We start from the raw sequence: 12563 nt of genomic DNA on the forward strand, positions 1-12563 counted from the left end.
AAATTTTCTGAAAAGCATGCTCTACTAAACACGCGAACGGTTTGTAGTAAGAACGGACACGAAATTACGGGAAAAAAGAGGAACATCTAACCAAATCTATTCTAACCTAATTTAGCACATTTTAGTACTATTTGGATGGCCCTCAGTATCTCTTTCAATGCTGTTCAACATATAAGCCATGTATTTTATGACACATACAGTGTTTTCCTACTATCCTCGTATATACGTATACTTACCGCCACTGACACAATCGTTATCGTTACATCTGAAACACACAGTATTTATGGTTGGGATGATACTCTTGGACATAAGAAATAACCAAGGAAAATCAGTCCACGGGGATATTTTTGTTCCTGAGTTGGCATTTTTGTGGGACATACACTGAACCATTAGAATGCGGTTCCTGTGCCGGTATCATCATTCTAATAGCAATATTTATAGACTGCAAGCAGTTTTGTGTAGAAAGTAAAATTTATAAATACTGAAAGGAAAACGTTGCACAGGAACGTTATGTTGGTATGTTGACCTTACTTTTTTTTTTGTATGTTGAGCCCCAGCTATGGGGTTACTTTGCACCAAAGTTTATATTTCAACAGCTATGGTTATACTGAATGTTTACTAATGAACTTGCACTCATGTTTTTCTTCTTATATACCTAGCTATGTTTAAATTACAGTGTTCTATATCATCACGTTTGTAAGTTAAATGCAATTTTATTTAAAATGGCTTAAATCTTGTGCAAAGTAACGCTTAAATCTTGTGCTTAAATCTTGTCTTACGGTATTAATAAAATAACATCGTTAAGAATATACATTTTAAAGACTCCTCTGCGGACAACAGTAATAATATATTTTGATATAAAAACGAATTTAACTTTGAAATCATAATATAGTAATAGAATGCAATTTTCTTTGTGATTGTACATAAATTCACGAAAAATTCTTACATTTGGGAATATTCCCGAAAAATTTTTCCCAGGAAATTTACTCATCACTACCCTGACCCAGTAACATATCGTTCGTTTAAATCTGTTGTGAGTTAAGTCAGGTTCGTTTGTGTTTTATATTGCCGCTTTCCTTTCTTTGACTGGAGCAAATATTTACACAGGGAATGTGAAAACATGTATTTTGTTTAACAATTACTTCTGGGTAATAGCATACAACAGTACCTCATGATCTGTGCGCGTGGATACTTCCTACTGTTGCACTACGTATAAAAATGATTTTATTACATTTAGAAGTAGTAAGAAGCATCCACGTGCACGTGACATGCGATATGTGTTTCAAATCCCCCACATATACTCATACACTACGTACAAGGGCACATTATTATTCTTCGCATACCATAAAACACAACGAAACGCAACGCAAACCGACGTACATTTTATTTTATATTACTCAATAATTAAATGAAAGTCGCCTTGTTACCTCATTTTCAAGTTCCTATATCCTCAATGAATAATCCTTAAAAGACTGCACTTCGTGAGTCCTCGCTAAATGATGAGGCACTGTCGTATACTATATCCCTGGTGGATACCGCGAACTACATCTATGCCAAGCAGGATATTATCGTGTGTCCAGTGGTCGAAGTGAGACGGTAGTATGCCATACTGCCTCTGGTTTTTCGGTAATGAGGATATACCGTCTCTGGTTTTTCAGTGATCATGACAATATTTAAATAACAAGTATGTCGAGTCAGAATCATAATAAAACATATCGCCTTTGCTTTTTTTTCCCACTTCAAACACTGTGTATGACCCAGGGAAAAGTGTCCTGGAGAACAATGTGAAGGACCGGTAGGGGTTAAAAAAAATCATGACGTGAAACACTAACCTGATTTATTAATGCATAGACAATCACGATAGCACTTTTAGAATAAATGATCGAAATAAACTTACCTTACAAATTCACGATTTTCTTCTTCTCTCCCCCAACCCCCCCCCAAAAAATATAAAAAAATTGAATCAGACATACAGCCTATAGCCTATAATTATAAAATTGTCATATATATCACAGAAGAAGGACTTTTGAAACTTAAAATCAATCTTCCACGTCTTAATGGTTCGTATGACGCTTACAGTGTTGTCAGATTCAGTATAACAGATCCCCCGCTCAAAGCCCTGAAATTTCCCGATCGGATGCAAAATTTCCCGCCAAATTTTTAATGATTAATTAATTGATCATATTGATAACTTCAAATTAAAATCAAATAACTCTGAACAGTCAACCAGAAGTACATCTTCCTCTGCGGGAGTAGAAATCTATTATAGGGCCATCCTTATATTTTTATCTGTACTTATTTGGTATAAATATACACATTTGTATGTGTGTGCTACTTCCAAGTATTATATCCTTCCATCCGTCCCCCTCACTTTACCCTTCAGTGAATGACTGGCCATAAATATAGTAAGCAAAGGGCCATAAACCCTCCCTCCCTTCTATCTTCTCGCAGAAAATGAATTTTAGCGCGATTAACGATCAGTTTCATTTGGTTCAGTTTATAAACCCGTCTTGCTGTTCTGGTTCTTTTGGCCTTCAAAGAAGCTTCCAATCCATGTATTATTCCATGTACAAAGAGATGAAGATAAGGAGTGAGAAAAAGACGACATGAAAAGCATGAGTAAGTTGAAAAATTTCCCTTATTCCTCCAATGCGAAAATTTTCCCGTTTTGCGGGAAATTTCCCGCCATCTGACAACACTCGGTAGGAATATTCAAACAATGTCACTGAGAGAGTATCTCCTAGACGCAGGGTGCCAGTACCATGTAAATTATTATGTCCCGACAGAACACTACAATGAAGTGGTTATTTTCAGTAACCACTTCAGTATTAGTGAAGGCAAAGCTAATCTTACGATAATCTACATAATAGTTACGCCGCCTAAAGTAAAACCATGTTTACATCAATATCATATTCTATTTAACTTTAGTCTCACCGTATACATTTTTCGGTGTCAGTAGAAGATTCTCTGAAAAGACAGTAGGGACCTTCAGTAATTGTTTGTTTAAATGCAAAGCTGATCTTGCGATAATCTGCATAATGGTTATAATAATATTTACATCGCCTAACATTAAAAAAAAAAAAAAAAAAAAAAAACATGTTTCCATGAATATCATGCCCAATATAAACTTCGATTTCTCCGTATAATTTTTTGCTGTCAATAGAACACTTTTTTTTAAAGACAGCGGGCACATTAAATAATGGTTTGCGTAAACGCATAGATAGTCTTTCGATAAACGGCATAGTAGTTACATCAGTGGCTTATTTAGGGGGCTTCCGAGCTTAAGCCCCCCGAAATCTTACTTACTATAGTAAAGTGAGGAACTACAGGATTTCCTCACCAGAGAAAGAATAGACGTGGCCCTCATCAGCGAAACTCACCTGAAGCCCGACAAGCAATTTACTGTCAGGAACTACACAACATATCGCTCAGACCGACAAGGACCCATGGGTGGTATGGCCATTCTCATAAAGTCGCACATTGCCCACGACCCTCTCCCCACGCCGGCACTAACCTCACTTGAAACAATAGGAGTCACGGTTCACTCCCCGGACGGCCCACTGCAGCTGATCTCAGCCTACAAACCTTATAATGGGCCTCTTCACCCGCCAGACCTCACTCTTCTCAGGAGGCTGGGACACCGAGTGCTGGTTGGTGGAGACTTAAATAGCGAACACCCACACTGGAACTCAAGAACCTCTAACCGAAATGGCCGCATTCTCTATCAGGCTCTCCGTGGCGTCGACTTTCTGCCTTCCGCGCCCACGGAACCCACGCACTTTCCCCGGAATGGCGGACAGCCCGATATCTTGGACATGGTGCTTAGCGCAAACATCGCCTTGACGGACGGCCCCATTGCCATTCCGGAACTCAGCTCAGACCATATCCCCATCAAGCTAACAGTGGCCCTCCGCACACATGTTCCTGCAAGGCAACTACCCCCACTGCGACAGACCAACTGGCAGCAATATACGGACCTTCTGGCAGCGTTGGTGGACCCTCGTCTCCCTTTACGCACCCCCGAAGACATCAACGCAGCAGTAGCATCCTTAACCTCCAACATCCTCACTGCGATGGATGTGACCACCACCACCAGCAACAATCCATCTCACCAGCAGCAACCAGACCCGGCAGAGGCCCGCACATCGGCACTCATCCACCTCAAACGAACAGCACGAAAACTTTGGCAGCGAACACGACATCCAGAATACAAGCGTGTATGGAACTCCCTTTCCATACGAATAAAGAAGAGGTTGCTACGCAGGCGTCTGCATAAGTGGAATAACACCCTACAGGAGATGGACACACTTTCACGCGACTTCTGGCAACTAGTCAGAACACTTGCCCGACCAACTGGCCCACCACGTGCGCAACCCCTCAGAGGACCACAAGGATTGGTGTACAAACCGGAAGAGCAAGGCATCCTCTTTGTGGACTACCTGGAAGGTGCTTTTCAACCGAATGACATACAACCTGACGCCGAGACGCTGGTGGCAGTTCAGCACTCCATCCACACTGCCAATCACCTTCAACTGTTGAACCACCCCCCACTGGTACGCCCAAGAGAAGTGGAAGAAATTGTAAAGCATCTCCCGACCCACCGTGCCGCTGGACCGAATCGCATCCCACCCCAAGCGCTCAAACACGCACCAAGAAAAGTCATAGTGCTCCTTTGCCGTTTGATCAACGCCATCTTCAACACAGGCCACTTCCCTCCAGCCTGGAAGGACGCAAGAGTCATACTCATCCCTAAAACGCTGGGGAACAGGTCAGAACTCAAAAACCACCGCCCGATCAGTTTGTTATCTCACCTCAGCAAACTTGTCGAAAGAGTCATCCAACGGCGCCTGCAACAGCATATCACAGCCCAGGACATCCTCCCGCCGCATCAATTTGGTTTTCGACCAGGACACGGCACGACAGTCCAACTGGTGTGAGTGGCAGATGACATCACTTTCAGATTTAACGAACGTGGGCACACTTTAGGACTTTTCTTCGACATAGAAAAGGCCTTTGACAAAGTGTGGCACGAAGGTCTCATTCATAAACTCATACAAGCGAGTTTCCCAACCTACCTCGTGAAACTGTTACACAACTACCTGCAAAACAGGAGTTTTCATGTACACCATGCAGGCCATACCACCACGTCAAGAAGTATTCGAGCAGGAGTTCCACAGGGTTCCTGCCTCTCCCCCATTCTCTACAACGTATATACCAGCGACATCCCTCAGACCGCCAACCCCACCACTGCCACATATGCCGATGACACCGCACTGTTTGCCAACCATCTGAATCACCGGTATGCAGAAGTCTATTTGCAGCGACACATTCACATGTTGGAAAACTGGACACGGAATTGGCGCATCAAGATAAATCCCAACAAGACCACCCTGGTGGACTTTACAAAAAACAGGAAGCAGAGACCCATCCACCTCTCCCTACAAGGAACCAACCTTCCACTCAGTCCCCATGCAAAATACCTCGGTGTCATCCTCGACAAGAAACTTTCATTCATCCCCCACCTCTCCACGACAGCGAAGAAGGCGACACAACGCTTCCGAGCCCTCCTTCCGCTCTTCCTGAGCCACCAAATCACTCATGAAACCAAGCTTCACGTCTACAAGATGTGCATCAGATCGGTACTGCTGTACGCCCACCAAGCCTGGGGCCACGTACCACACACACATCTCCGCCAGCTGCAAGTGGTTCAAAACAAAACTGCGAGAGCAATCACAGGACACTCGTGGGACACCAGGGTGACTCAACTTCATGAAGATCTCAACTTGGCGACGCTGAATGAGGTCAGACAACAACAATCAGCTTCCTTCTGGCGCCAGGTCAGAAGTTCTGCATACCCACACATTGAGAACATCGCCACCAAAGAACCAAGAAGACATTTGTACAGGATGCCTCGCCCCTGAACACCCAAGATGACCAGCACGGAGCCAGCGACAGTTGCGGCCCCGAAGAACAGTTACGCCACTCAAAACAAGCCACGCCGCAACAAACATGGAAGGCAACGGCTCAAGCCCGTCACTTCACTACTCAACAACAGCCACGACAAGGACTGACTGACTGTTGCTTGTCTCAACTAAAACGTAACAATTATGCTTATTTTGATGTTTTGCAGAAGCGGATCGGAGACTTCGGTGTTTTCACGGTTTGTATTTGCTTCAATAATTGGGAAGTTGAGGGGACAATATATTGTAGCATAGATTTAGTCACACTTTTAAATTATGCTGATTTCATACTGTTTTATCTAAATTCGCTTACTGCAGGCTTCCATATAACTTGTTTGGCGTGTGTTTCGCTTGCAACAAGCTTATTAAAGCTTGCCATTGATGAGAATACGCTTATAATTGGCTTGTGTTTGAGATAATTTGACTTGTGTTTAACTTGTGAAGACAAGCTTGCCCCAAGCCTTGCCCAGATGTAACTAACTAGCTTGTCACAAGCTTGCAGCAAGCTAATTGGCTTGCATAGTATAGCTTGCGGCAAGCTAATTGACCTTGCGACAGTAAGTTTGTGGCAACTTGCAGCAAGTTTAAATTGCTGTCTGGGGTTGTTTGTACGCTAGATGGACACAATCGCTGGAAAACTCTCGCTTCCGTCCTTTTCTTTGTGGGGTGAAATCCAATTCCATTCAGCATTCGAAGTTTTCACTAATAGTTTGTGACTTCCTTTGATAGCCTTGAACACATGGAGCTTCATCATCTCAACTGCTTCACCATTTGTATACTTCTTCCGCAAAGTTAAAATACCTTCGGTATCAATAGTCATAAAATTCTTGTTGTGTCATCCGCTTCACTGTGAATGGTTTCTTAACTCTACAAGTGTCTATAAGTTGTATCCAGTCATCTGCTGTATAGTAGGAGAGCTTACGGGAAGTATCCTGCACTTTGTGTTAAAAAGATGCCATTCAGATATGTTGTTTCCCTAATCCAACTAAGCAGGAATCGAAGTGGCCCTACTCCAACAAGTGGCCAGAATTCAATATGGCGGCTATCACAGATGGCCGCCTCTGCGAATTCATAGTGTTGGTTTTAGAGGCCTATATCTCCTTAAGTAATAATCCAATCTTCACGATTCAAAACCTAAACGACGTAGAAGATAACAGGGTATAATAAATTAGCAAAAGGTTTTACCTAACACTGAAATTAACACCTACAGAAATTGTTTAATTTAAAACTTTACATTTCTTATGATGGAGTTTACTCAATTTTTTTTTTAAATAACAAGTAAACGGCTGGGATTATCGAAAAAGATGTCGTATAACGTTTTAAAGAGTGTTAAATTATCTTTCGTTTGGTGTATAGTTCATTCAGATTGGTTAATAAACAACGAAGTTATAGCAATTTAAAGATTCGCGTTGAGTTGAGTGATTTTCCCAAATTTCGAACGAGAGTTCATTTACCGTAATAAAACATCACTGATGGATGCTGCATTGTACGAAACAAATCATTCTTTTGTGATGTATTCTTCATAAGTCCCACTTTCACCAGAAGCACAAAGTAGCCTGACAAACAGGCCCGTATCCAGGGGGTCCTAAGGGGGCCGACTCCCCCTAAATTTTTGCTGGCCCCCTAAAATTTTAACGGTAGGCTTTCAAATGAACTATAATATGGTTGGATCGGCCCCCCTAACTTCAGCCGGCCCCCCACATTTTTGAGCTGGCTACGGGCCTGCTGACTAAGGCCGGTTATGAATCCAATATGGCTGCCATTAATTATGATTCATAAAAATTAGTTTCATTTGAAATATTGACCCTAGTATCTAGATTTGTAAACGAATACGGACAAAGTAATATGACTTTTACACGTGAATCAAGTTTAAGAATATCTTAAGAAATTACGCGCGTAGCGTCACGATAGAACAGTTTTATGGTTTCTTCTGAATTGAAGGAGGAACTGCACAGGAAGACTAAGAAGTAAGTTCTGTCTTTAAACCATAGACATTGGCTTTATATCCTTTACAATATTATAAGGAAATTACATAAAGCAATATATTGTTATAAATTAGAATGTAAATAATTTCTTTCGTATTGTAAAAACAGAAACACAAAGCAAACACTTGGTTCGATAATTTGAAACTCACAATATATCGTTTGGATTTTCTGTGTACAAACAGTTTTGTGATTTCGACGAACAGTTAATATTACTTTGTGTGCAAGCTATTTATAAAGAATCATACATTTAAGTTTATCTATTTACTGGTACATTTCTAACGTGGTGTAAATTTACTGTGGATCAACTAAATTTTCAAAAATAATGAGTGCTACTTACATGAAAGTTTTATTGGCCTAGCTAGATCTTCGTTTTCAGTTTCCAACACCTTTCCACATGTTCCCCTACACATAGAACAAAAAACAGCACGGAACGCTTGCACTTCTACAACGATATCTTGTGGTACATGTCTTGCAGGCACATTTCAAAAAGAGTTTCCTACATGCCTCGTATACAACTGGAATGGAAGTCCATGTTGGAGAAAGTTCACTTCCATTGTCAGTCCATCCCCAGTTTACTGGTGAAGGAATATGTGCTATCTTCTTTATTGCCTGGACCCAGATTTGTCCAGCTTGGTATGCTGCACACTTGGTGTGAAGAAGCAAGGCATCACAAGCTTGAGGAAGCGTAGTAAGAGGTCTGCCCTTTTCCAAAAAGATTTCTCGCCGGGCTTCATTAACATTAAATTTTTCATTTGTTTTTGAATATAATAGGACAACATATCGTTGCAGTGAATTAAAACAATCTTCGCCTATGTTGATTGCAGGATGTGAAATTGTTAGAAAAGCTGTGATCACCTTTGGATACAAAAGCCATGTTTTCCATGCTTATAATTTTCCATGTCCGAGAAAGTATGACACTGTATCACATCCTGTAAACGCGTGGAGGCCTCGTAACGCAGTTGATTTTCTTTTCTTAATGCTATTGAAATATGATGAAGTGGGAGAAATCAATGATGTTTCTTGGTGCCGAAAGATATCCATAATTCTTCTAAACCGTGTCGCTCAAAAGTCGTAGAAAAACGATACAGCAAGTATTACAACAATCGCTATAGATGATTTTGGAAGCAACATTAACAAGTCCATTATTTTCTTCAAACGGTAACGGTTCGACGAAAACTTCTTTCATCTTTTCAACAGACGATTTAAATCTTTCTTGCATCGACGAGTAATCTTCATGGTGCTTATTATCAGGATCATATTCATTATATGACATTTTGAATTCATTAATTAGTCTACTAATTTCTGATCCCGCTGCCATCCATTTGACAAGAGCATTGTCATCGTGTAAGAGATCAATCGCCCCGCCATCCCCTTTTATAATTTTGTTATTCTGTTCGTGAGCTTGATCTAAAACTATTGCAAAGAAAGGTTTTGATGTGTTTTTTTTTATCACAAAGTAATCCATTTCGAAAGCAATCATAACCTCAGGATATGTTTCTTCCAACTTCTTCAAATCTAAAATGCAAACAAGAAGCCAACGAGCATAGCTAAGGTGGTCCATTGAGAAAAACAATTCTGCCATTAGTTTTGGTGTTTCAACGTAGAGCTTAAAATATCCTTGACGTATGGCTCTTATGTAAATTAAGAGTAAAATCACGAGACGGTAATATATTATTCAAAACTTAAACGTTGGACACGAAGATTTCTTTTCAGTGCACCAGTCATTAATAAATTGCCCTGATGAAGAATTCTAATATGCATCACGCGCAAATGATGTAAAACTGTCAAAGTAATCGGATGAGCAAAGCGAGCTTTTGTAATGTGAGTTACTTTCAATATACTGTCAGCGGTTTCCGGTGTTGCTACATCTGACTTGTATAAAATTTCTACCCAACCCTTCCATCTAACCATTTGCTTATAAGATGCAGGAAGGCTTGTTCGATGTGTAATCCTCCCAGCATCAGAATTTGATTAACTTCGCCATATAACTGTAACCAATTCCATTGAATTCGTTTCCCCAAGGCAAATAGTGGTTGATCCATTACAAGTAGCGGAACTTGTCCTTTGTTGAGTTTGTCCGTAAGTTCTCGTACAACATTCATTTCGTGCCGTATCATAGCAACAGATTTAGAGTCTTCCTTAAACAACGGAAGCAGGCAGCATATACTTGGCATTTGCAGAGTTTCAGTTTTCGAGGCATGGTGTACAGACCAAGTGCAAGTAGTGTCATTTTTTAAGCATACTTCAAGCCAACACTCCTAGTTTTTTTCTTCTGCGAAAAATCCACTTCGTGGAAGAGCTTTCTCTACAAACTGCGGGTTTTCTTGAGGTAAAACTGGTTCCTTATTAGTGATATAAGCAGGAGGTACTAGAGCATAATTATCTGGGAGAGCAGGAGCAGTTCTCATTTTTATATTCACTTAATCAGTGAGACATGGTCACGTCAAATGCTAGGGTTATCCTTAGAAGGATGCTGGAAAATAGAAATGCTCATACCATGAAAATAATCCTTTGATGTTGTGCTAGAAGAATTGTAGTCAATATTATCTAATGCTGCAACGGTTAAAATACCTCGACGAAGAATGGAAGGACACACGCATTTCGTCACTTTGATTCATCAAGCACTGAGAAAGACTTGAAGATATTTCCTGTGCACTTGTAGACGAATTGCCTAGTGAATGCAATTCATTTATGAGAGATTTTTACGAGTTTTAGCATATACGCTCAGCCCAACATAGAGATGAAGAGGTGGCATGCGATTGCGTTTATGCCTTGCCGCTTCTGTTTCAATATCGCCTGCTTTCTGATGGAAGTTATAAAATATAAGTTAACTAATAATTGAAGTTGCTTGACTTGCGTTGCTATAAAGTAACATATTAACAGCAGCTATTAGTGAAGGAGGAACAGAATCTTTGTGGCAATGATTCTCAAATTTTCCTGCAAAATGACTCTTGTCGTTTGCCATATCCTTTCGAAGCATCTTCAAAACACGACTTAGTGCCATAGCATCTTCATCAATGTCTTTCTCCAGCTTACTTACTCTGTCAGATCCTTCTGAAAGTAAAACATATTCTCTGCCGGACAGATTAGCTGTTAGCTCAGGCCTGTGACGAAAAACCTTTTCACGAAATCTTGTACTATGAACTTCTATTTCTTCTGATTCAGACTTCTTCATAATCGTCATTAACCGTGTTTTGTACAATTTAAGAAGAGCGATCATTTTGAATCGACGACTTTTTGGTAACACAAGAATTGCGCAGCCTCCTCAAACTTTGCCTTTTTGTGTGATTCCGAACTATTCCCGCCGAAACATTACACGGGCTTTACGCCACTGTTAGTTTCAATAGAAATACTGTACTTCGAAAATAGTGCAGTTGTTATTACTCCAAGTCTTTTCACCACTCAGTTCTCTCCGATTCTTCTTCCCGGCGGGAGCTCATGTGGTTCGGATTCCACGTTAATCAGTAGGTCCACGTCTCATGTGGCCTCGCTGCTGAACGGGACGTAAAACTCAAAGTCAACTCAACTCAACTCTCCGATTCTTTTGACGTATTTTGAAACATGATTTCGAGTTCATTCCTTCCCATACTTACTCTGTGGAGCAGAAGGATGAGTAGAGAAAAATATTTGTTATTACTTTATCGTACTTGTTTAGATACTGTAATAAATATTTCGAAAAGACTTATCTTTATGGATGATAATTAATGGCCGCCATATTGGATTCATATAACCGGGCTCGGTCAGGCTTTCTTGTGCTCTGGTGAAAATTCGACTTATGAAGAACACATCACAAGAGAAGGATCCGTTTCGGAGAACGCAGCATTCACCAGTGATGTTTTATTACGGTAAATGAACTATCGTTCAAAATTTGGGAAAATCAATCGACTCAACGTGAATCTTTAAATTGTCACAACTTCGTTGTTTATTAAACACTCTGAATGAACTATAAACCAAACGAAAGATAATTTAACATTCTTTAAAAAGTTATACGACACCTTTTTCGATAATCCCAGCCGTTTACTTGTTATTTCAAAAAATATGAGTAAACTCTATCATAAGAAATGTAAAGTTCCAAATTAAATAGTTTCTGTAGGTGTTAATTTCAGTGTTAGGTAAAACCTTTTGCTAATTTATTATACCCTGTTTTTTGTTACTTAGTTACCCCGTCATTTAGTTTTTGAATCGTGAAGATCGGACTATTAGTTCAGGAGATATAGGCTCCTAAAACCAACATTATAAATTCACTAAGGCGGCCATCTTTGATAGCCGCCATATTGGATTCTGGGTACATGTCGGACTGGGGCCACTTCGATTCGTGCTTAGCAGGATCAGGGGAACAGAATATCCGAGTGGCACCTTTTTAACACAAAGTGTAGGGTTTGGCCATTTTTTTGGCTTAAGCTCCCCTAGTAGTAGAGACACATAAAGGTTAGGTTAGGTTAGGTTAGGTTAGGTTAGGTTAGGTTAGGTTGGGTTAGTTTTGGACCCCATTAACGGAACATGGACCAAATTTAAATGTTACTCGATTTTCTAAACTTGATTACTGATATTGTAAACACATTAATTGTTTACCTTATAAAGAAATTAGGTTATCTAACTGCCACAAGATACGTAGTCT

The 12563-nt window shown here is 40.3% G+C and overlaps 1 protein-coding gene across 2 annotated transcripts in view; it reads right to left on the minus strand.

Moving 5' to 3' along the window:
• Positions 1-2073, minus strand: part of LOC145684483 (uncharacterized) — a 30835-nt gene extending 28762 nt beyond the window's left edge. The window contains exon 1 of one of the 2 annotated variants that reach the window (XM_081756927.1): positions 1898-2073. The gene's annotated coding sequence lies outside the window, so the exon portion shown is untranslated. Of the gene's footprint in view, positions 1-1427; positions 1560-1897 lie in introns of those variants that run through there. The other variant, XM_081756928.1, reaches the window with a different exon arrangement.
• Between the last annotated feature and the right edge of the window lie 10490 nt (positions 2074-12563).

This window comes from Thermobia domestica, chromosome 4 (genome assembly GCF_964235325.1).
Source record: "Thermobia domestica chromosome 4, izTheDome1.hap1.1, whole genome shotgun sequence".
Classification (NCBI taxonomy): domain Eukaryota; kingdom Metazoa; phylum Arthropoda; class Insecta; order Zygentoma; family Lepismatidae; genus Thermobia; species Thermobia domestica.